The sequence below is a fragment of the Aedes aegypti genome, chromosome 3, assembly GCF_002204515.2.
Source record: "Aedes aegypti strain LVP_AGWG chromosome 3, AaegL5.0 Primary Assembly, whole genome shotgun sequence".
NCBI lineage: Eukaryota > Metazoa > Arthropoda > Insecta > Diptera > Culicidae > Aedes > Aedes aegypti.
The window spans coordinates 37,672,030-37,698,649 of record NC_035109.1 but is presented as its reverse complement, the minus strand read 5'-3'; the positions used below and the strand labels follow the sequence as shown (position 1 = coordinate 37,698,649).

Sequence of the window (26,620 nt, the reverse complement as noted above, 5' to 3'; positions counted from 1 at the left end):
GTTAATTTTCTCATAGGCAGAGGTGAAGTCCATTGATTGCCTTCATTTAAAAAACATAATCACTGTATAATTCCGTTTTTTAGCTATTCTCAATAAAAAATACAATCTATTTTCTGATTCAAACTCAAATTTATCACTTGAAAATACGATCATATTTGACGGTTTAAAACAAAATCTTAGAAAAAAAATTTGGACTTAAAAAATTCGAAGTTAGAAAAACTTTTTTCCCTAAAATATGCCCAATTTGCAATGTATGGACGACTTTTAGTAAATTTAATTACGAAACTTTTTGCTTAAGGTTGATCAAAATCCGAAATGCCCTTTTTTTTTTAAATCGACTTTAAAGTTTTGAATCATTTTTTTTTCAGTGTCGAAAATGTGTTTTTATTTTTCCAATATTTTTTTCTAAAACGTCAGGAAATTTCACGACAGTCCCCCATACAACACTTTTTTGTAGGTCTTATCGTTTTCGAGTTATACGGGTTTATAAAAAAAGTAAAAAAAAACTTTGACCCTTTCCAAATGTTAGTCTAGATCGATTTTAAAAAAACAAAGTATGTAAAGTATCTTAGTTTCACATAGTCTTCACACCCAGAAAGTTTCATTGAATTCTGAAGGGGTGCTGCCAATCCCTTTGTCGAGTTGGCGTGAAATCCGTCTGATATCAAGTGGAGCGAGGTCGGAGTTTGTAAAAATGACTAATTCCTGGTTTTGATTGAACAACCGCAAAAAAAAGTTGAGATACAGTAAGTTTTACCGTCGTACTTTTTATTGAACTAATTTTCAATTCTTTACCGTCTAACCGGAAATGCTACTGGCTCGGTCAAACATATTTTCAAACTACCTCCTCCATAACTTCCCTCAGATATTCATAACCTTTTTTTTTCTTCTTCTTGGCATGACGTCCACACTGGGACAAAGCCTGCTTCTCAGCTTAGTGTTCTTATGAGCACTTCCACAGTTATTAACTAAGTAATTAATTAGGCTTTCTTTGCTAAAGTTGCTATTTTCGCATTCGTATTTGGCATGACAGGTACGACAATAGTGCCCAGGGAGGCCAGGGAATTGACAAGAAAATTGAGAAAATTGACGCGGACTCTAACCACCTGGCAAAGGAAGGCCCCAGATTTATAACCTACGGGGATCCATTCCAGAGCAGCGAAAATTTGGACACAAAATAACAATTTCATTACTTGTAGTGGCATGTACTATTCATATATTTATGTATGAGATAATAAAATAAATGTTATGCTTTTTGTATATACAGTCGAACCTCCATTAGTCGATATCTGATGGGACCATCGACTCATGGAAATATCGAGCAATGGAACAGAAATCACTTGGAAAGCTGTTTGAGAGGACCATCACAGTAACCATGAAATTTTGATTTTAGTATGGTTCCATGAGTCGATATCGAGTCATAGAACATCGACTCATGGAGGTTTGACTGTAGTTTTCTTTATAAAATCAGAAAACAAAACTATAAGTTTATGTCAAAAATATTATTTCTGAAGTGAGTAACATCTACTCACTTTCGCAAATTTAAGATCAAACGAAGTGAGTATGTGTTACTCTAATATTGGCATTTGACAATGTTACACTAAAGTGAGTAACAATGGTGTTATTCACTTTTGAACAGTTCCACTTTGCTCCGAAGTGAGTCGAATTCTATTCACTTTTGAGTAGATCTGAACAAGCGTGTGTATATATGACACGTGTTTCGCCGTGTATATGTAAACTTCAAAACCTTATAACAGCAAGAAAAATGTACTTTTCTGTGGAAAATAAGACATGCCTCGATATTTACCCATTTTTCAATAGTTTAGTCATGTAAATCAATAGTTTCTATTATTGGAGTCTTCGATCCAATCGATTGGTGCAAGAATCATGAAAATCTATCCGGGCGTTAGTAAGTTATTAACAGTCAAAATCTAACCACTTTTCGTGACGCGAGCGATTTTCGTTTTTCGAAATTGTACCCTAGTGTGTTGCAGTAAGACGTTATCCAACGTGAAAGAAAAACATTTTACTGAATTAAGTTCACGATTTCGGCCAATCGAAAGTCTGTGCAGCGCACGTTGCTTTAGACCAAGACCGCCGTCGTCCCGGAGAGCGGGAGAGAGCACGCAAGTCTCGCTCGAAGAAGCGTGTCGGAGAGTGTGGTGACAACGATCACTGATGTGCGCGCGCTGAGTACAAGTCAGCGGGGTTCGGGGTCGGGGTGTCCCGCAGCTGTAATCGACGGAGTCCGCCGCGCGAGTTAACTAATGGCGACGACGACGACGACGACGACGACTGCGACTTCGGCCGTACTGTGGATGAGTAGCAGTGGAGTCACTGGCGCGGATGGACGTGTTTGGTGTTTGATATTCTAGCTAAACTTGACCCGGGTTGTCGAAAGGTTCCCTTGCACGCGTGCAGCGTTTCTGCTTCTGTGCGGGTATCAAGAACTTCGGGACGTAGAACTTCTCTTTCGCGTTTTGAACTCTGCGGATCTGCGGCTTTGCGGTTTTTGAACGGAAGGTTGAATCGAATCGGTGAACTCTATGGGACACTTCTGTTCGTGTTACCGAAGGGACAGCACCAATGTAGATCATTGGCGATCTAATGCGTACTGATATTCTGTTTGCGGTTTCGGTCGAGAAACTGAAAAAGATTACAATTTCGGCGCTGACCGTATGGAAATTTTGCGTGTGCGAAACAGAGACGGAACATAGGTTTAATCGCCAATTGGGACGGTGGATCCGAACAAGAAGGCAGAGAGTGGGAAAGAGAGCGAGAGCACGATAAGAGAAAGAAGCGCGATGAACGTGGTTTGGACGATTTGAAGGGTCAACGAAGCAGAAAGCGGTTATGGGCCGGGGGAGGAATGTTTATAAATTAATATTAATTCAATCAACAAGAACGAGTGCGACGAAGAACCTAGAAGAAGCGAGATCAGTCATTACAAGTCGGGAGTGCAGTTGAAAAACCGTGAAGTTCCTACGGTCCAAGAGGGACCATGGTCTTGAAGTGCATCTAAGCTATCGGTCAGTGGTTGCAATTGCGCTTGGCATTCGTGAAGAAACGTTTGCGCAAACGTAGAATACGCAAACGCATCCCACGCTGTGCACCCAAAAGTGTCTCATTGTTGTGTCGAGTGTGAAGGTGAGATCGTTTTATATATGGCTTATGGATCATTCGGTGTGACATATGAACCACCCAAGTGCTGTTTCTGCATATCACAGTGACATGTAGTGAAGCAAACCGTGCTTCTTCAAAAAACGTGATCTAGACAGAACTGCACTCGCGTTCGCCTGGTCGTTTTTGTGATTGCTTGCCGGTCAAACGAAAATAAATAAAAGAAAAAAAGTCCTACCGAAGAGAGAATGAATGTGATTTTGTGTAGTTGTTATTGTTATTCATAACCACCACCAGCAGGAGCAGCATCAGCAGTGTAGAGAGAGAGCGCCGATCGGGAACGGATGCTGTAGGAGGGTAAGTTCGCTTCTTGGATTCGCTTACGCCAGAGGTTTCCAAACTTTTTGAGATCGTGGTTTTCTGGAAATAGTGCGACGTACAAGCAAACAAAAAACTGAATGTGAAGAATCTACTATTATCTGTAATAAAACGGGGTATCATTGATTATCCGGGTAACAATGATCGGTATGACTCATTTTGTAAAAAGTTTTTAGATGTCTTATGACAATTTTAAAGTTTTACGAAAAAAAACGTTTGCATACATTTTTTTAATGTTTTAAAAGGTGTTACCAACATTGTTTAAAATTGAGTACTAAACAACATGTTGATGCTAAGTGGAGATGCAAACTGCGAATATGTGAAATGATGTGTTAGCTTAGGTTTAATAAGTAGGTTAAACCTAGGAAGTTTGTTAGTTCCAGGAAACAATTTAGAGAATTTGTTTTTTATATAATAAAATTGTTTATTCCAGATTACTTCAAAACAAATTGCCTACCTTAAGGATAAATCTAGCATAACTTATGATCTCGCCCTAAAAGTCATTGATAACCAAGTGTGTAGCTCGTTGTTTTTAAGCCAATGAATGGACCAAGATAAAAACTATCATCACTGGGAGAAAGATGAGGATGTTTTCTTCACATTAGCATTGTTAACCCCTCTACCGGCAGCTTCATTTTTTACCGCTTAAAAAATATTCAAATCTCGATAACTTTCTTGTTTCTCGATATTTTTGCACAATTTTAGTTGAGGAACAAGTGTCGATAATGATAATTGGTCATCTGGATCCGGAGGTATTCCAAAATTCCTTGGGGGACCGTCGCGTAGCCATAACCCACGTAAATACCTCAGGCAACAGAATTTTTATCGTATTTTTATATTAACTCTTCGGAATGATATATTAATGCGAGTATGTGGTAAAAAATGAAGCAATTTGGTGCGTTTTTGAGTAATGGGCATTTATGTTTCTGGTACCGCGCTGGACAAATAAAGATCTTGAAAACTCTAAAAAACATCATTTCTTAATTTTCAGAGTTCTCCAAAAATACAGAAGCGAGTTGTATGATTTTTTTAGAGTAGCTTCTTATTACCTGGTATTGTATAGTACCCATTTTATTTTTTTAATAAATTGACCAAAACCAAAATGGCCGCCAAAGACATTTTATATGGAGAAAGTCGGTCTCCCAGGCAACATCGGAATATCTTCAAAACTAGATCTTCAATGATCAATATCGACACGGGTTCTTAAACAAGAAGAGTTTTTTTTTGAGATCTTGTGGAAGAATGGTACAAAAATATCGAGAAACAAAAAAGTTATCGCGATTTGAATACTCTTTTGGCGGTAAAAAATGAAGCTGGTAGAAGGGCGGGATCATAAATAAAGCGACAATTAATATTCAAAATTATTCGATGAATTGTTGAATGTTGTTTTATCAAAAACCATCTACGCAAGCTGACAGACTTCTGCAAAGTATTGATTTTGTTGAAATTATTTAAGCAATGTCTGTAATGTAATATAACAGAACGTTCTTAAATATTGCCAAATTTTCCTCCGCTTCACGTTACAGTGGCCGTTCAATTTAGGCACGATTCGATTTTGGCAACACGAAAATGCATATTATACAAAAAAATAATCATGGGTCAGTCACCAATCCTGTTTTGGGCTTACATTGTAAAAAATAGGTAAAATTAGTTCGTGATTATTATTACGGTGATAAAATTTTCAATAGAATCAGCCTTTTGATTTTTGCACGTTTTGATTTAGGCAACATGTAAATTTTTGTCATGTTGTCAAAATCAAACGAGCGCTGCACTTGAAACTTTTCAAAAACAAAATGTAATACCGTTTTGTCTCAAATTCCGAACAGACTCATCCCAAGTAACACAACATGTCTCATATAAATCACAATGACTTCAATATGACTAATGAGAATGTTCTGTTTCATAGCGAAAAAACTGGAATTCATACTTATATATGACTGGAAAAGCGCAGAAGGTGGAGCTTGTGCAACATATTTTTGTTGTCAAAAATAAGTATTATATAAGTGTTTGTATACATAAATATGTATTATACTTTGTTCAACAAAACATAAATGCAACAAAATGCTGAGAACATTTGGTAGACAGGAGGTCCTAATTATGTCATAGAAACAAATTTAAAACAATTATGTATGTATTCTATCACATTTTTTTCGGCTTTTCTTATTTAAAATCATTAGTCATATATATGTAATTGGAAATGTATTGGATTGTCGGAAATAAAAAATGCACATGCACAAATATTGACAAGCTGTCTGATTTAATTGGATTCAACCGTAATTGAAAATAATAGTTTTTTGATAGTAAACTCATGTGCAAATCAAAATTTATGGTGAAATATGCAATTTTACATCGAAAAACCAAGCTCGCCTTTATAAATCGTTCGATTTCCATTGAGCAACATACAATTTAGTTAATGTTTGAGAATAGTGATCATCAAGTTTATCAAATGAATTCATGGATTTCGTTCTCAACTAAAATACGTTGATTGTATTTAACTATAATTACTTTCTTTAAATCGTGAGAGCTGAAATCTAATTGTTTTACTAAACATTCAATTCTTAATTAGTAAAGATAAGATGGTTCTCCAGGAACACTGCATGACGAGTATTTTGGGACAGGCAAAAATAATATTGTTCATTAAAGATATATATATATATTCCGAACACTCGGTTTTTGTATGGCGATTTGGTTGAAATGTTTCGTTGAAATATATCATCAAATTCCCGGGAAATGGCAGTCAATTGCAATAGAATTTTAACGCCTTCCAATCTATTTTATAGCCCGGGAATAGTGATGATTCTCAAGTTTGAGGGTCATAAAACAAGCTCAGATAAATTTATTCGCGAAATTATCCATTTGAGTATGATTTTTTTTAGCTGTTCGGAATTTAAATCAAGATGTTCGGAAAATGAGACAGAATGAACATAGTTTTTGGCATTTGAATCAAAATGTTGTTTGGTGCTTTCACTTGAAAAATTCTTCAAGAAGTCCGATAAGAGATAACTCTTTATTTTGCCCAGGAGTCCATCCATGGATTCATCTTCCTTTTACACGATTTATTTGGCAAATCGTCCAATGGAAGCATTGACGTGTCGGTGTCTTTTAAAATATTTCTCTTTATATAAAGTGGTCGAACTATTACGGATCACCAACTGTTATGGCTCATATTCATATTTAAGTTTCAAGTGGAACAGAGTTTCTAATAATCATGACTAGATGACCCGTAAAAGTATGGGCATTGTACTTCAAGAAATTTCTTCCAAACGGTTCACTACAACTCCTTCATAGAACATTTTTCTCTAAACTCAATAGTTTCGAAATAGGATTTTTTTTCAAATAAGTCGCATTCAAAAATTTATAGGCCATTTTCAAAAGTTATTCTTGAGCCAAAATGATAATGTTTTCTATGGAAAACACTTATTGAATCATACGAAAAATATATGCAAAATTTAATCCAAATCGAAGACTATCGAGCACGATTTTTATTTTTTTCGACTCATTCTGGATGGAATTCGTCATCATGAATTGTGTAAGTAATTCTAGCAAATATCATACTAGCAAGTAATAATCTATGATGCCACCTTTAGTATTTCTTCTACATAATTTTTTGGAATTTGCTTCATGCATTTCCTCTTGAACTTGATAGAAAATTCACATGCTTTAGAAAGTAATCCTTCAAGATATTCTTTAAGAAATAAACTCTGATAACTCTCTTGGAATTTTGCTTTCAATGACTCCATGAAGTCCTTCAAAGATCCTCTCAAAAATGGATTTTACTGGAATTTTCTCTTGATATCCTTGATAAAATTTATTTATTTATTTCGTCAAGCATAGGTAGACTACAGACAACAATAATTACAATACTTTCTTACATGCTATGGATTACTTCTATTGTTCTTTAGCTGTGTTTTAAGCTGCTCTTTGGACATAGTAATGCCAATGAATTCGCAATGTACATTATACTGACGCATCATACGGTTTATTGGTCCGTTTTGAGCATAATGCGTTCTGCATGATTTTTCTGAAAATAATAAAAATGCAATCTGCAACTAATAAATAATTCGTTCAGAAAAAGCTTCTCTTAAAAATCGTTTAAAATTCTTCCATGAATTCAATTTGCCTTCTGTAATCAATATAGAATTTACACTAAACTCTGAATTTCACTGAGAACATCTCTAAGCTATGCCTTGCGCCGGGAGTTCCCAAGATATTACTCCAAGGATTTTTCTAGTCATTTGCTTGAGAAGTTTATAGATATGGTTCTAGCCAGGGTTGGGAAAAAATCTGAAATTCACTCTACTGTAGCCAAGCAAAGCCAATCACAGTCAGCGAAGCCAGTGAAACTCACGCCCATGGACCGATGCACGAGTTCACTAATATGACGTTAAAGTGGTGCCGTGTTATTTATGTGACCATGGAAACGAGTGAACTTGGCACCGCTCAAACGTCATATTGGTGAACTCGTGCATCGGTCCATTGCCGCTGTAGGCAAAAAGCCTTGAAAATTGCAAAACCCCCGTTGCTAAGGGCAACCCTAAATTACTGTAGAAAAATGTTCTATTTCCCGCTGCATTTCCCGCATTTAGATCCTACAATGACACTAACGTTTTAGAAAATTCTTGCACCCAACATAGGCTACTTGATGAGATTCACGTTTTTGAACTACTGTACTAGGAAGAGCCACGTGATTTTCGCGAAATTCAAGCCTACTACTGTTACCATTCCCAGCACTGGCTCTAGCAATTTCTCTAGAAATACTGATTGGGCTTGTTCAAGTAAGTTTGATTCCTACAAAAAAAATCTTCAGACAAAAATTCTTCAGGATCCTGTTAGAGATTTTTCCAAGAAGTTCTACCTGGAGTTATTTTATGGATTTTGTGAAAAAGTTCTTCAAAAATTCATATGAAGATTTGAGAAATTTGGAAATTTACAAGAGTTTAAAGAGTTTAACCAGAAGTATCCAAATTTAATGTTTTGATTTACTCCTTGATTTTGATCCATAACCCAAGATATCTAGCATTGATTTCTCCAATAATTAATCTTGTGACTTCCCTAGAATACTTTTTCTCAGAATTCCTTCAAATCCTTCGAATTTCATTTTTATGTTAATAATTTATCTATAAATATCTCTAAGAACTGTACAAAAGTTAATTCGCAGAATACAAAGAAAATTACTTATTACTTGTTGGATTTCATGAATTTCTGCTAAGATGACTATTTACATCAAATTCTTAACAAAACTGAGAAGGATTTACTTGAAGAATTTCTGGACGGAACCTTTTAAATGATACTTAAACGAATGTTTAGAAAAATGTTCTGAGAAAATAATTGTTGTTAGTTTCTAGGGGCATCTGCAGAGGAGCTCTTATATAAAGTTCTGTGGGAAATTCGGTGTTCTTGATAATGCATGATTCCTGAAACAGGTAATGTTGTTCATTACGAAACAAAAACTTGAAAAGATTCACCAAAAGAGCTTCTTAAAATAAAAGGATAAAAGAATTATTGCAGTTGTTCTCAAAGATATCCCTGAATGGAATCCCTAATTGTATTTAATTAGGAATCTCTAAGAAACTGCTTTAAATAGATAAATTAAATAACTTTGTACATTTATATAATGTATAATAATTATGTAATATCTAATAATTTTGAATTGATTCTAGAAATAAACATTGATTGGCATCCATGGAGGAATTTGTAGTATAATATCTAGAGCAACTTAAAAAGAAATATTTTAATATATCTGTTGAAAAATTAAATGCAGCATAAGTAGAACTTTTGGAAAAATACTTAGAGTAGTTGACAGAGAAATCTTTGCAGCACATGTTTGTATACAATTCATTATCTAATGACTTGTGGTTTTAAAGTTTAACATTTCATAAAATACTGAACCGGGGGGATGGCGGGGCCGCAAGAATACTAAAAAGGGGGCGAAAGTGGGAGAAACTGAAAACTACGATTCATTTGATAGGAGATTATACTGTAATTATCTGAAGATTTCCCATCTTAGTCCTTCCCTCTATTTGTTTGTACATTTTCACATGTTCTTATGAAATCAGGATAGACAAAACGTAAACACACAATGTCAAAGACGAAATATGATTGTAAAGCATTCTGTTTTTAAACCATAAGTTTTAAATCTCGCTATGAGTTATGAATTGGTAACTGAAATTTTCCCAAAAAATAACGTATTCAGAACTATCATATATTCTTGTAGTCAGAGATAGTATTGAAAGTGTTTTTAAAGAGATTAGTTCCATTTAATTATTAAACATTTTTAAATATTGCTTCAATTAAGATTAATTAATTAAGATAAAATAATATAATGTTTTATTAATAAAAGAGCTTTAGAATTGGACAGCTAGTGTTATGATTATTTGTATCCGGGTCCACACAGGTAATGTTTTCGACAAAACTTGTTACTTACTAGTACTTACTATACAAATGAAAATCAGAAAATTTGATTTGCAAAAATCAGGTGCCAAACTTGAATTTAATAATTACCGAAGACTTTAATCATGAACCAAAAATAGATTTGAAAAATTATCGGATAATTTGTTTAGTGCAGTGAGAATTGGGACAGAAGCCACTTAGGTTAGTAAGATGTTTGCTATTATAAATTACATACCAGTACAACATTTCAAAAATTATCAAACTAAACGAAAAATTAATCATTTGTTTCTAGTAAGTTCATTCTTTTTATACCATTTTAGACACCGAAGAAACTTTCACTCTATAAGAGGAAATATTTACTACTGCCAATAAAAAGGAATTCAAGCCTAATTCAAAAAAAAAAAATCGACATATATTATTTTCCACTCCGTTTTTGGCTCAATTATTTGGAACGAAGTCTAGATAGTTCTGGTTGAGTTATGTGTTCTTTGGAACCGCACAAATATCACGCGATTTTTTGGAAAAAGTATATCTGGCCAATGCTTCGATGAACAGTATTTTTTAACAAACGGTCTCGCTGATTCGCGCTAATTTTCTCTACATAGTGAGCCCTATGCTAAGCATGAGAACATGGAGCCATTTTGGTCAGAGAGTCAGAATGAGATGTCTGAAGTATACAAGAGGAAAATGATTTTTGATGTTTGAAATTTTGTTTAATCTATGTTGTAATGTATAAGTTAGGTATAAGTTTATCATAGTATGTCCGATTGGGATTTACCGGGCAACTGTCCATGGCAGGAGGCAGGAAGGCATTGTTGGGTATTAATTTAGAGAAAACAAGAGTTTGAAGAAAAGGCAGTCAGCAATAGTCACGAATGCACCAAAGGCTGTCTTATTTAGTGAAAATGTTTCACAATCTCGGTACATAGGCACTCAATTCGTTCAATGTTGTGAAACAGTTAAACGTAAAGTAAAACCACCATGTCGGTATCATTTTCTTAACTCCATCGGTAGCTCATTCGCAATATTTGTATCAACAGCAATCATTTCACATACATAATTGAAACCAATTCTTCTCAAATGCTTCCACCAAACTTAAAATAATATAACCATCAATATATAACAAGAATAAAGGAAGAATTTCGATTTTCTCTCAAACCCAGCTAACGACAAAATGAAAATGTTTAATGTTACCTTGCCAACATTACTCCCAAAGCTTACTATGACCCAGCTATAAAAATTATAGTGTAGGCAAGAAGTGTCAGAAAGGGGGGAATCAAAAACTTTATGGCAAGCAAGCGTAAAAAGCTGGATAAAATACTAGTTTTATTGATGATGTTGAAATTGAAGCTATGGTAATACAATCAACCACAAATTGCATGCTTCAGAATAGGACTTAAACTTTTTTTTATGTAACATAGTTTGATAGTTTGATCTGAATTACTCAACTCAATATCGTTTAAATCAAATGCTTGGAACCCCATATACCATTTATTGTGGTAAGGCAAGATCACTCCAATGGTTAATAAACGAGAAAAAAATGGTTTCCTCATTGCTCTCACTTCTTGGGGCTCTCGCTCGGTGTTGTTATTTATCAAGCTTGTTACAACTTGCGTAACATGGCCGATAATGGACCGATACAGATGGGATATTTTTCTACGCTTGCTTTGATCGTGCTTCGATATCAAATGAGTACAAATCCTGCAATTCTTGCAATACAATACTTTTCCAAATCTTCAAAAAGTGTTTTTTTACAATTCCTATGCAAATCAGCCTACTTTTTATTTAGAGAATGACCGACATTACGGCCTACTTTTGATACCGGAAGAAGCAATGCTGAAAAGTGTTATTGTTCAGCACCATAAACAGTATCGAAAAGTAACACTTTTCAGTAGTGTTTTGGGAGTTGTCAAATTGACATCGGATTGCATCCATACGTCATTTATTGAATTGCTCTGAATTTCTCTATCACTTTGTCGACTAGATGACGAACCGAATTGAGTAGAATCGGAATCGTAGATTTGGATGTAGAACCAGAGGGTAGTCAACGGTGAGGGATTTTTAATTAAAATAGGATCGTCTGGCGGACGTAGAATTTGTGAGTTCTTTTTCAAATAAGACGGTAGCTTCATGGGGCGGTTTTTGTATACGATAAATACCCAAGTATCCACAAGCATTATAACATTGCCCGAATTCTACTACATATCAACAATATTTATACAACATTGCTTTTATTCGACAAATTTCAAGATACTGTCAGACAATAATGCTACATTAGCAATGTATCAATGCACTAATATCACTTTATGAATTGCTTTATTGCTTCATCAACGTGATTGCATTACTACGATTGTATATGAGCCCTTTTCCACTTTTAAACTTCTTTAATGGTAGGCTTACTGCAATGCAGCTGCTTTATATACACAGAAAAAAAACCGTTATCGTTTCCGTGAACAGCAATCATGAACTCGTCAACAAGCAAAAATACACCGTGAACTAGATCATGTATATCCAGCTTTTTTACGCTAGCTATAAATTTTGATTGTACCCCGTTTGGCATAAGGTCGTTTGGCATAAAGCCGTTTGGCATAAAGTCGTTTGGCATAATGGTTGTTTAGCATAATGGCCGTTTGGCATAATGGTCATTTGGCATAATGACTGACTTAGAATGAATATCGTCATTTTTGCATCTTTTACCGAAATCAACACCACCGAGCCCATAGCAAAAAATTTTGGAAGGTTTGCAATAAACATGGTGTTTGTTCAGAGATTTTCTAAGCTATGTATGTAAAAAAATGTTGTGATATTAGTGAGCATAACTAAATAAAACTCGTAACGGGTCTGGTGGAAGATATTTTCGGAATGATATTTTTTCTACATCTCAGAACATAGAATATCTTTGAGCTTGTTGCGATCTACATATTTGAAAATATTAAATTAGCAAAGGAAGTTCGCAGTAGAATATTTCGAGGCAGATCAAGCTTTGTCACAGTTTGGACGTGAAAACTTGATGAAAATTACTTGATAAAAGAAGGGAAAATTCATTTGCATAATATTTAAAGCTCTAATCCAAAGACCTTTTATTACAGCATAATGCAAAAATACCCTATATACGAGAGCAGATAATTTTTCGTTCAAAATGTTTGAGGCTCTTACGCAAAAAATGTTCCAACAGCATAACTCAAATGAACAACACATTTAAAAAAATACATGTGTGGAAAAACTTTTGAACGATTCAATATAAATTTTAAGTTTGGACGTGTAGGTCAAAAACACCGTTAATTATCGAAAGAAGGGAAAAGAGATCATGTATTCGCAAAAAAAAAATATTATTTCAATATTGGTAGGTTCTAGAATATTATCATTCTTACAGCACGTCTTGCAAGAATTGATTATACAGCAAAATATAAAAATAGGTTAACATTTAGCTTTACCTAATAATAAAAATTTAAAACGGTTTAAATATAAAGAACAGCCTATTTTCAAAAGAAGGCAACATTTATGATTAAAATAGAAGAAGACGCCAAAAATAATCGCGGCATAATACAACGAAAAGACATAAAAAAATGCGTTCCGAATTCCAGTTCCCCAAATGACCGGTTTCCCCGAAAAGCGGTGCAATTTAAATAGAAGCTATAGGTAAAAGTCTTCAGTGGTTGGATAGTGAACGAGAAAGAACGATAAGCAATCAAAAGAAGGAGGTATTCTGTCATTCTTGGCTATGCACATGTTGGCAAAAATGCTGAGGACGGTAAAACTTGAAAGAATCGCCAATTAAAAAAAGAAGGGTGCATATTAGATGGTTAGTTCGTTCACCACCCTGAAATGTATAAAGTTACGACAATTATGAGTGCCAAAAACTATTCGGGGACGTGGGTTAATTGGGGAAACAAGATATTCAGGGCATACGGGGAACTGGCGTTCAGGGAAACGACATTTGGGGAAAAGTAGCACAACCCATCGAAGTAACTGCAGTAATCGATTTCTCTTTTAGTCAATAACTTGAGCAGGTCAATGTTATCGATTGCCAACTGACAGAAGGGCAGTTGGAAACAAAAATATCTACAATATAGCTCCAAGGAACAGCCTATGTATAAAAGAAAGTGAATTTTTTTTAAATTTTAAATCAACACTTTTTATACCTATAATAATGGTTACATCATGTTTGGGAAAAAAAACTTAGAATGTTTGAAAGAAGGGTAAATTTGTGCTAAATATATTAAAATCTTCATTATTCATTATTCCAAATGACCAACCACCATAAATTTTCGGGGGGTGGTTTGACTTTGACATTTAAGCCTACCGATTTTATAGTTCGGTCTTGGTAGTAATGTCAAACATTTTCACAGGATTCGTTTTGCAGCTTTTTTTTTATCATGTTGCAATATTTACCATTTTTTTTTTAAATTTATTTCCATTTACTTTAGGCATTAACTCGAGGAAAGCATTTTTGACCTTATTATTAAAGATAGAGAAATTCGAGAGAATACAATTTTGTACATCGTTTTTGGCTCGAATACTCTAACTAACATGATCCACAAGCATCACAAAACCTGGCTCGGCCGTTATGTTGACATTCCGTGAACTTCATGGAATAAGGGGATATATTAGAATATACATGAGAATTTTCAAACGCATAGTGGTCTGAGATGTTCGAATAATGATCGTCCATTTATGAGGGACAGTTTATCTACCAATTGGATGCAGAAAACATTACCCAAGTAAGAGGTGTGATAAAAAAAAAGTTAAACTCCTTCGTATTCAATAATGGTCAGTAACCGCTCAGGCATTGACTTTAGGGGTCCTAGTACCGACCCTTTTTGATCGATACCGGTTTTACGGTACTCTAACTCTCAGTACCGGTAGTACCGGTAAAATACCGGTACTGGAAGATTTTCTTTGCAATAAATATGAAGCATACAGTATTACACAAAAAATCACATTTTTTTCTAGGTCTAGGTGTAATATTTTATGTGAGTCGAAAAATCGTGCATAATCAATGGTTTATAGACGATTTTCATGTTATTACCGTGCTTTTCATTCAAAAAGTTTGATTTAAAAATGCAAAGCATGTTCCAAGTTCCATGTTTAACTGCCATACGTGTGCGTATTTCTGTAACAAAATTTTCAGACATCAGTTTTCTGGGCCTATCTGGAAGTTGCTCAATGTTTTGTCCATGCATCGTGAAGTGTTAATAAATATTTCGCTTTTAACTTGAGAGACTCGTAATTCAAGAATTAGTCCGAACAATTTTTATCAATCTTTGTACCATAATTGAAGCACCTTTAAATGCTTCAATATCCTGAAACCCAGTTGTCCAGAAAACTTAATATTCACCATCATTTGTATTTGATTATCGAAAATTCGTACTTTTAACGTTTTTTTTTACACGGAGATACACCATCTTTAGTGCTGAAAAGGTGATAGTAAGAATAAGCCTTTATATGATACGTTCCTTGATCGCCCTAAGAAGTTCGACATCAACAAACTTGACCAAATCTACGTTCAATTTATTGTGAAAAAATTAATTGATTCAAACAATTATTACATTTTTCATCAGTACCGAAAATACCGGTACTGAGTGCTTCCCAGTACCGGTATTTCGGTACCAGAAATTGGCCGGTAATACCGGTACTTTCGGTACCGGTACTCCCGGTACCAAAACCCTAATTGACTTGGACTGTTCTTTAAGCGAGTATATCCCCGAACTCCATAAATTCATTTCAAGGTCGTCCAAGGCAGGTCTTGTAGAGAAATCTCAAACCAAATTCGTTGAAAAGTTCGTAACATTCATTCAGATAAGTCCTCAAAATAACCCATCAAGAATTACCAGGCACCGGTCCCTTTGATAACTGCTTATCATGAACCTAAAATGGGAAAAATATCATTAAGGACATATAGGATGGAATCCCTGTCATGGCAGTGAAGATGGCTTCCTCACACATACAAACACATTTGCTGGCCATTCACTTTTTTTCTCGAAATATTTCACTTACCTTCAAGTAATTACTTCCAAATTGCGAACGGGACATTAGAACACTGTTACCTTACCATATTTATAGTTTGTTATCTAGTAACTAGTCAAAATTGCACAAACCGTGCTAATTTTCAAAACGCACGAAACACTTTCCTACGTTTGTTTACACTTATTGACCCACGAACGAAGGGCATTTTTCGTCTAAATTCATCATTTTCGGTACACGTAGAGCATCCATCACAGTTTACTTTCACTACTTGTTCGTTTAAAAACACATTCTAATTGATTTCTTATGGAAACTACTTAAAACTTTACAGAACGGTGCTTAAAACAATCGCCCGATAACAACTTTCCGCTTTTTTATTTTTCTAATTTCAAGTCAGCTGCTCATTTGCAGTGTTGTCAGGAATGTTGAAAGTTATGACGACATCATCCAATATTATTCAACTGGAGTGAAAATGACTCAAATTGACGCAATGATGACTGGCAACGATGTCTTATTCATCATATGTTCACTATTACCAGCAAATAAGAGATTATTTTCTGTGTACAACTACTTGTGCACAGAAATTTGTGGATTCCACGGAGTTTCACCTTAATACAGTTTAAGCCCAGAAAATCCGTAATAAAATTTTCAGATTCTTTTTACTTGAATAAATAAAAGATCAAATTTTTGACGTTCCTTTACATCATCATGAAAAATTTTCAACAACACAAAGTTTGCTTAGATTAAACCATAAACACATTATAGTATAGACAAGAGACCTCAAAAAGGGGTGATTCAAAGTTTATAGCAAAGTTAGCGTTAAAAGCTGGATATTATCGCGTTGTCTAGTTTCGAGAACGTTCAAACATGATGGTAGTTCACGAAGTATTTTTGACAGTTCACGTTTTCCAGAACGCTCTTTGGAGTGCGTAAGCAATGATATAATGCTTCGTGGTTACTTGGGTATGCATTTTATCACATGAATGACGATGGTTAAAAATTGTATACGGAGACTTACCTGGTCTGTCGTTGAGAACACAATCAGCAATGGAAGTATGAAAAATTTGTGACAGTTAGACTGCCCCGTTGTTTTTCAGTCGATAACCTTGACGATGTACAAGCCAGTGCTACCAGTATACTTTTTTAGCAAATCTTGTGAATCAATTCACGTATCAATGCTCATAATTTGATTGTTTCTTGCACGTTTCATCCAGTTATTTTTGAAAAAATCAGCTTTATATTCAAAACCAGCGTTATTTTTAGAGATAATTTGCACAACTTCCATTATATTGCTCTAAATTAAGTATTTTTCATTTATTTCAGCATTGTCGGAGCACTTGCGGTACACTTAACATCGAATTAAAATAGATATGATACAAAAAGGTTTCATGAAAAATATGAACTAGTGCCCTGTTGCAATCCAACTCAACGATTTGAAAGAAGGCCTTTGCCAAAACGGCCAATGGGAAGTGGTCTTTTTTGACAGGCAATTGGTTTCGTTTTTGTACTCTGACCTGACACGTCTGGTCTTAGAGCATGGATGCCCATGCGGATTTTCTTGAAATATGTTCGTTGTCCAAGAAATAATCCAACTAAAACGGAATTTTTCGTAATTGTTAAAAATGTTGAATGCAACTTGTTGCAAAGCTTGATTTTCCATCATCATTTTGCATCATTAGCATTAAGCATTTCGCACAAATTCGTAATTAATACAGTCCTTGACCATTGTATGAGGGTTGCCTCAATAGAAATATTATTAGTAGAACGCTAATGGCGGTGTTCTCACAAAACTGAATTAGTTTATTATCACTTTAACTGTATCTTTTCATTGTTTGGTCGATGCCATGTTGTAGTGGATGATTTTAAAATTTATTTGACACTTTGAGGACCGGTACTCAAGCTGTCAGCGCGTGGCAAACTAGATGTTGGTAACACGAACAGCAGCGACATTAGCATTCTTAGGTTAATGCTTCTACTGTTGCCTCCTTCCAGTCTGTTACCAAAGTCAGAGATTTGGGACTAACCTCTGACTCTTAGACAAGATTGACGCATCCTCCATCAGTCGAGAGCTATTGAGATCTTTAGATTGATCACCTTCTAAAGAAATATGCAGAGAACTCAACAACCTCTCATAGATGTTACGGTATATTGTGGAATGTTGATGAAAAGGGTAGTGCCATAGGATACGTTTGGCCGACCAATATTTAACATTTACGCATTGTGATCATGCGCTGCTGATCAGAACAAATTCACCAAATTCCTTTTTCGAAACTCCTCTGCAAGCTTGTTTAAGCCGTAACTTGGCACTGCCCATTAAAATGCACGCAAGTGAAAAATCGATAAATAACTTCCATCTCTAACCGAGCATCCACAAACCATTCAATTTTTAAATCAATACGCTTAACACACACCGGAGATAAAATTTGAGTCGCGTGAAACGAATTCGGCTCGAACAAAACGCGCGCAAATAAAAAAAAAACACAAACTCCACAAATCGTCTGCAGATATAAACTCCAACAAGAAAATAACACTTTTTTCACTTTGAAAAACATGTTTCTGCAGACCATTTGCATGTGGCACCCATCCGCCGAATCTTATTTTCACAAGCCGAAACGAGAAAAAAAACGCAACATGTTAGATAAATCACTATTTTATTTATGGAAGTTTTGTCAATTTAGTGAATACGTTTTCTTTTGGATCAGATAAATTATTTCTGTGGTAAATTAGGCACATAAATCTACAAGCTGGTACACTTGCATGCAAGTTGACCAAAATCGATAAATAATGCATTTTAACCATAAATGTCTCAAACACCAGACGTGCTATGGAATTTTTGAAAACAGCCACAGATTCAGCGACCTGAAATTGAGTGAATAGCGTTATTTTAGCGTTATTTTAGTGCTCAAGTGCTTATTCCGCTTTGTTTGCGGCGCACCTAGAGAAGTGCTGCGATGCACCAGGGCAAACTTGAGAAACACTGGCTTACGCCAACTGATCTAGACCCGACTCGGAATCAACGTTCCACGACGACGACGACAACGTGGACCGACAGGGTGGGCGGGCACGGGTGGCACCCGTGTGCAAAGATTAGCGAATATTCGCTCGTGGTTTTGTGCACGGTCGCGGCGGGGTTATCGTCGTGGAGGCACATGCACGCGATTTCTATGGGTTTTCGGTTACAGTTCGCGATATTGGGAGGAGAACGTTGGCTAGGTTGTGCCGGGAGTTGGATGCACTGTAATAATATACTGACTTGAAACCTCTCAACAAGTTCAAATAATCTGTGGATGATGCTGTCGAAATCAGAACAGCGAAAGAATATGATATTGATTTTGGATTGTGCACAAAAACAGTTTGAGAATCCCTGCAAAGCAATTCAATTTAGATTTCCACTATGGCAGTTCGAAGTTTAAAAAGTTTGAAAATCAAATCTCCAAAAAAATAGTGTTCTGTGAAATTTTAAGCTTTCTCGTTGGTGATTTAAACGTGACCCCAAGACGATGTAGGTTTATATGGAAATTACCATGGAGAAATTTTGAAAAAATGTTCCGTACACGCTAGTATTGGAATGTAAGCACAAATTTATCATCACATACTGAAAAATCATTCTTCAAACCATAATGAAGAAATTTGAATTCAATCCGACTAACGGTTTGTACTAACATTTTTCCTTTTTCTCCGTAGTAATTTGCATATAAACCTACATTGTCTTTGGGCCACCTTCAAATAACCACCGAAAAAGTTGAAAATTTCACAGAACACTTTTTAAAAAAAAGGATGGTAAGGAGGATTTGGGAGATTGGATTGTCAAACATTTTAAATTTTTAATCGTCCTATTGAACACCTTATGTTACGTTTTAAAAACAGGGATCTTAACGAAATAAATGATTTCGTCAAGATAAAGATGTTTAGACCAGAATTACGAGACATCCTTGAATAAATAATGAAACAATGAACAAATGATACTACTATTCAATACTGCCTGTTCAACTATTATGTTAGGTTGAATCAACTACTTACATATTTCAAAAGAGTTACATTAAGGTTGGCTGTGTCTGTTCGTTGTCTAATGTTAAGTTAAAGTTTGTGCAGCTGAATGACTGTTCAAATTGTTCGTGTCTTTTTTAAAAATCTTAAATTAGTTTGCGGACTCTAGTTGCAGTTATTTCATTTGAACCAACCAGTTAGTTATAGTTTGCTTATTTTGGTCGTTTTTCCTCAAATCTTCATCAGCATCATTGTCTGACACTGCATCTACTAACTTTCAGACCAACCAATTAATTCCCTTATAACATATGGCTTGACAGTTGGCATAGTCTACACGGCATGGCGTTCGATGGATGTCACACAAAATCAAAGGAGGCGTATAGTCTTCAGGTTGTTGTGATACATTTAACAGAAGGTTGCTCGGATCTATCCTATTTGGCGGTCGCTGCAGTGAGACGAATCACCTATTTTCTCGTGCCTGTCTCACGTTTGAGACACTTCAACGCTACTGCTTTGTTGGGTGTGCGAAATCATTTCATTCTTTGTCGGTTATTTGGCCATTTGATGATCGTTAAGTTTTATTGCCTTCGGCCGTCATCGCCCTCGTAGTGGCGTATCCGCTTCGTCGTGAAACGTCTATTTTTTTCTTTTTCATTTTTATTACGAATCTGTGACTTTCTTTGTGCATTTATTTATTCAAATGAGCGAAGGAGGTCTTGTTGTTGCGCGCTGACGGTTGGTTACCACAGCAATCGCTCAAATCTCGAGATGGAGCAGTGGACAACCCGAATGAAAAATTACGGGTAATTTAAGGTGAAGATGAATCGAAGCCAATCTTTAAATTTTCAAGAGCACGGATCTGGAGAACCAAACATCCGTTTTAGCAGAAAACTTAATCGATTGGTCACCACCAGCTAGTGATCAATCGATTAGATTTTCAGCTTAAACGAATGTTTGGTTCTCCAGATCCGTGCTCTTAAAAATTTGAAGCTTGGCTTCGATTCATCTTCACCTTAATACAATCACACAATCTATGGGGTACAATAAAGTCTATATTTTTTTATTATTCAATGTTCCAGCAACTTCTTATTTTTACTGTAAATTTAGTATTGTTTTACTGTATAAATAAACAGTTTATTGATGGGTGAGAAATTTTTGCATTCAATTTCAATTTTATCTTGTTATAAAAAATGTGGAATGATACGATCAAGGTTTACGTATCTTTAATGGTTTTCTGAATTCCAAGATGTAATTTCAAAAAAAGAAAGGTGAAAACAGTAGAATAATTAAGGTGATTGTATTTAAATTCATAAGAGCAACAAATAAAGTCATTACTTTAAGTGTTAGATAAAATATAATATGATAAAATCTATTGTATTTTAATACTATTTTTTAACAGGGAAACGAATCTCCCAAGCAACCCGTTTGTAGGTGAGATCCATCCGGCGCCGGTGTGGATGGGACGAAAGCGGAAAGCGCCCGCGTTTGTGTTTGCCTGCTGAACCTTTGGGGTTGAACTTGGGGCGACATCAAAGATGGAAAATCAGAGCAAGATTGAGACGTTCAAGGCTAGGCGTACTAGCAACCCTCACCATGAGCGAAAGCGGTTGCAACGGTTGACGTTTCGCGATTGAAAGGGAGATTTTATCTGATTTGAAATATTTCGATCTCTGGGTTTCCTTCTGGCTTAGAAGTGTGATTTGAAGTGTTTTGATTTAGGTTGAGATTGAATGGACATTTTTGATATATTTTTTGCATTGGAAACTTTGAACAGTAGAGGAAAAGTACTTGTTTTTTGGCAACAAAATTCTGTACCACTTTTTCGACCATCATAACGAAGATGCCTTACTTTGTGGTCTTCCTTAGCCTAGTGGTTAGAGTCCGCGGCTATAAAACAAAGCCATGCTGAAGGTGTCTGGGTTGGATTTCCGGTCAGTTCAGGATCTTTTTGTAATGTAAATTTCCTTGACTTTCCTGGGCATAAAGTATCATCGTATCTGCCACACGATATATGAATGCAAAAATGGGGGAACTTTGGCAAAAAAAGCTCTTAGTTAATAACTGTGGAAGTGCTCATTGAACACTAAGCTGAGAAGCAGGCTCTGTCCCATTGAGCACGTAATGCCAAGAAGAAGTACGAAGATGCCCCAAATCATATTAATGGAAAGAGGCAACCAGCTGCGAAAGCAGAAAACCTCTATGTAAGGATAAAAAACTAGTGTTAGGACAAAACTTGGTGTTTTTACCCTGCATTGTCACAAATAAGAATGAATCAGACGCGTAATAATTAACCTATAGTGAGGCTGAAATTCAGATTTCAAGATCAAGATTTATTTCATCGTATAACATGCTTTGCTGTGTTTTGTATCGAGTAGCTTTCTATAACACTTCAATTGACAGTATTTTCCTAAACTATTTCATTTCATTCATCTAAGAAAACATCTAAATGGATAACGAATATTTCATTGCTTCTGATCATGACGAGTGTAGTGAAACATGTTTTAAGGTTCAAGACCCTATTTTAAAGATGGTAACTATGTTTTTCATACATTTTGAGGGTCTCAACTTTCTCAAAAATCCAATATCCAGGCGAACTTAGGCAAGAGGGGCAACAATCAATTAGACTTATTATGTCGAATTCGTTTTTGTTCAGTTCCATCCTAGGTTCGCACTAGTTCCAACCTAACTGCTGTTAAAACATTTTTTTATTCGCTCAGGTTAGACCTAGTTTTGCACTAGTTCCAACCTCAAAACCGATAGCTCGCACTGTGATAAATCACGGTTTCATGACTGGGTTCACCAATACAACTTCATATGAATTGTCAAGATTGTAACAACAACAACAGTTTTCAGTACAAACCAACAAAAATAACCATTCAAAATGCAACATCCCGGGTAGAGGAGAATTGCAAAAGAATAATAACATTTACCATTGAAAAAATAATGTTTGAATAGTAAAATTTGTTCTTTGTTTGTTTGAAATAAGAGTTACAATAACAAAAATAATAACTAAGTTTATATGGCATAAAAACTAAATAATATCATATTTTGCCATTGTAATAACAAAATAATAGTAAAAATATAGGCAACAGTAAATAACAAAATACGTTATTATTGTGATATTGATAACAAAATAATAACTATATAAGCTATCCACGAGTAGATCAAAATAATGGTAATTTTAGTTCTTTGACTTTAATATCTAAATTGAGCATGATTAAAAAAATAAACTTTTTGCTTTCCTGCAAAAAACATATGCTTTTTAAATCTTCAATAAATATCATACGAATTGTAAAATAAGCTATTATGGCAAAATTTGATGTTTGTTTGTTCTCATGAATTATTTCAATAAAGTTTTCAAATATTAAAATAATGACATATTTTACTGTGATGGCGATGTGTGCTATTCTTTAGATATTTAATGTTTTTTAGTTTTTTTGCTCAAATAACAAATTTTACCATGATAGTATATTTTGTTATTGATTAGTTATTACATGACTTTCAAGTATAACATACCAATGACAAATTTTGCTATGATTGTATGTTTTGCTATTGATGAGATATTTATGTCATATATTAATAACATAATAATGGTTAAACTAGATATGATTGCAAAATTTCTTCTTATTGTACCATTATTTTGTTATTCACCTCTACCCGGGTTATGTCATGAATTATTTAAATAAAGTTTTCGAACATCAAAATAATGACATATTTTATTATGATGCGGATGTTTGTTGTTCTTTAGATATTTAATGTTTTTTTTTGTATCTTTGCACAAATAACAAATTTTACCATGATAGTATATTTTGTTTTTGATTAGTTATTACATGACTTTCAAGTATAACATACCAATGACAAATTTTGGTATGATTGTATGTTTTGCTATTGAAGAGATATTTAATATCATATATGAATAGCATAGTAATTGCACTTAAGGTTACGCTCGCTGTTTCTGTGGTCAAATTATGAGAATCAGAATCTGGATCTGATTCTGACCCGGATTTCAAAGATTTGTTTTTATCAGTTAGGAAAGGGGTGTGACGAAGTGTGACGAGGGGGAGGGAGGGGTCCTAGCAAGTAGACGTAGCATTTTTAATCAAATCCGTAAAAAAAAGGCGCTGAAAAAAAATTGCATACAATTATTTTTTATGAAACTTCTTTTTTTTAACTTATAAACTTGGGTTATTCAAAACATTCATATGACAAGATTGAAAAAATATCTATGAAACTTTAGATTTTCTTGATAAATGCAATCAAACAGATGTTTTGAAGCTTTAAATAATTATGTGAATATTATATTATATTCGTGTCCAAATTAATACATTTATAAATAAACAAAATATGTTTAATGAAATGGGACGGACCTGGTGTAGGGGTTAGAACACACGTCTCTCACACCGAGGACCTGGGATCGAATCCCATCCCCGAGATAGTCACTTATGACGTAATAGTTATAGTGACAACTTCCTTCGGAAGGGAAGTAAAGCCGTTGGTCCCGAGATGAACTAGTCCAGGGCTAAAAATCTCGTTAATAAAGATAAAAAAAAGTTTAATGAATTGATTAAAAATCAATGCTCTAACTACATGGAGTACATTTTTTTGCCATTTGTTAACATGACATAAAGTCAGCCGTTTTAGTTTTATCCATATTTTCTGTTGGGGTTTTTTTTTTCTTCAAGAAAATAAAATATGCTCTTCTTGGCAAATATTACATTTTAAGCAAGATATTTATTCCGTGAATTATGCCTTCAATGTTGCAGGGGATCTCCACCCAATCAACTCATCATTTGTTTTGGTATATCAATGCTCTTGATGGAATAGCCTGAATATTGATGAGGATAATAGATTCGAGTGGCAAAATCGCCCTATCATTAAATTTTATGATAATGAAAATCAACTGAAATATTAATAGAGATTATTGTATTTGTATAATAATCGCTAAAATTTTATAAACATTCCAAATATTTCAACTGTAATCTTTTATGTATCTGGCCACTGTTTGCTAAAATGATTTGAAATTGGATAATATTAACGATGATTCATTTCAAATTTATATATTTTCTTGATCATCTTCATTGAAATCTATTTTCTAACAACTGATAATTTAAGAAAAAAAAAACAATCCTCTAATATAACGAAATTTGTGTTCAATATATTATAAAATATTTTGGACCCTAACTCCACAGTAACGAGCTTCATCAATCCAATCAATTTTTTTTTTTCAAATTTTTTATAGTAAACTTGTTTTTTATGGTAAGAACAGCAATATTAATATAATTTATATGAAAATCCAATCTCTCATATGCTCCTTTATGGGAGATTGGATTTTCAAACATTTTTAAATTTTGAACCGCCCTAGAATAGGTTATCTTTTCATTTTAGTCAGTAATTAATATCAAACTTTGTATTGAACTTCTCAAACCCAATATTTTGTTTTAACCCAGTCGCTAAGGAAAACAAATAAAAAAATATAGGGGGGGGGGAATGCTCGATATGCTACGTATTTTCCAGGGGTGGGGCGGAGTATCAGCATTTGTGACGAAATGCTACGAGGGGGGAGGGGGGGGGGTGTAAAAAATCAGCGAAAAAATGCTACGTCATTTATGGACGGCCCCAAAGTGGATCAGTGGAAAAAAAATCGAAAACATGTGGGCAATTTTGTGAACGACGTGGTGGAGAACTGCACGGATGAAGTGGTAGTACCGTAATCCGGGGTCAAATTAATCACTGGCATGAATTTGATCAGATCGGTACCAAAAAGCATTTTCTTACAAGGATGTTTAATGTTTCATTGGTATCACAGACATTTAATGTTTTCTACTTTATTGACATTTAATCATTATTTTGAACTACAGTCGACTCTGTACAACTCGATATTCTATAACCCTTCAAATTTCCATACATCTTGCTCTCCATAAGCCGATATTTCCATAACTCGATATCTCCACCAGTCGATGTCACGTTAGAGGTACATTTCTCCATAACGCGATATCTATTTTAAAATACTAAAAGCTATCAGTATACGTTTTGCCGAATGTGCAAATATTTGGCTAGGCATAGATCATTACACAAACATTGGTTTCAACACTGACCAAATTATTGCGATGGCCATTTTTGTTTGGCTCTGTACCAATCCGAGCCAAGTATTTGCCATAATGTACTGATAGCTTAATTCTTGTTTGGGAGTGAATAAATACTTAATAGTTGTAATTAAAGTTCAAACAAATTAACAAATAAAATTATTTATTATCAGTAAAAACAACGTGATTTTACGAAAAAAAAATTCAAATAATAGTTTTTTCAAGTACTATCAACAAAATAATTTGGCCTTTTTATCGAAGTGATCATGAATGTATTGAAATAGTTATTTATGCAACAAGTTGCAAAATGATGATTTTTTCAGCACGAATTGTACATTTATCCAACGAGGCTCGCCGAGGCACCAATTTTCTCGCTCTCATCGGTATCATGCAGTTCTATATTCCCTATTTGAGGAAAGAACAAGTAAGATAGCACATACAGTAGCTGACTATAAATGCATGACGATCCGATCCCACATCAAAATCGTAAGCCTGTGTCGAAACCGGATCGCACAACGGATATAGACTCGAGTGAAGTGACGCGCCGTGTAGACAAAATGGAAAGTCACTTCACTCGAGTCGACACCGACAATTCTCACCACACGCCAGTCGTAGAATAAACCCAAGAATCAGATGCAATTGTGCTTATTCTGTGCGCCATGAAAGGCTAGACGAGTCGGTGAGGTGACGACTCGCTC

At 34.8% G+C, this 26,620-nt stretch overlaps 1 protein-coding gene across 3 annotated transcripts in view; it reads left to right on the top strand.

The window, feature by feature from the left end:
- The first annotated feature begins 2,052 nt into the window (after positions 1-2,052).
- Positions 2,053-26,620, top strand: part of LOC5572215 (high affinity cGMP-specific 3',5'-cyclic phosphodiesterase 9A) — a 781,628-nt gene continuing 757,060 nt past the window's right edge. Inside the window, exon 1 of one of the 3 annotated variants that reach the window (XM_021853028.1) lies at positions 2,053-3,477. The gene's annotated coding sequence lies outside the window, so the exon portion shown is untranslated. The remainder of the gene's footprint in view (positions 3,478-26,620) is intronic. The other 2 variants (XM_021853022.1, XM_021853027.1) reach the window with 2 other exon arrangements.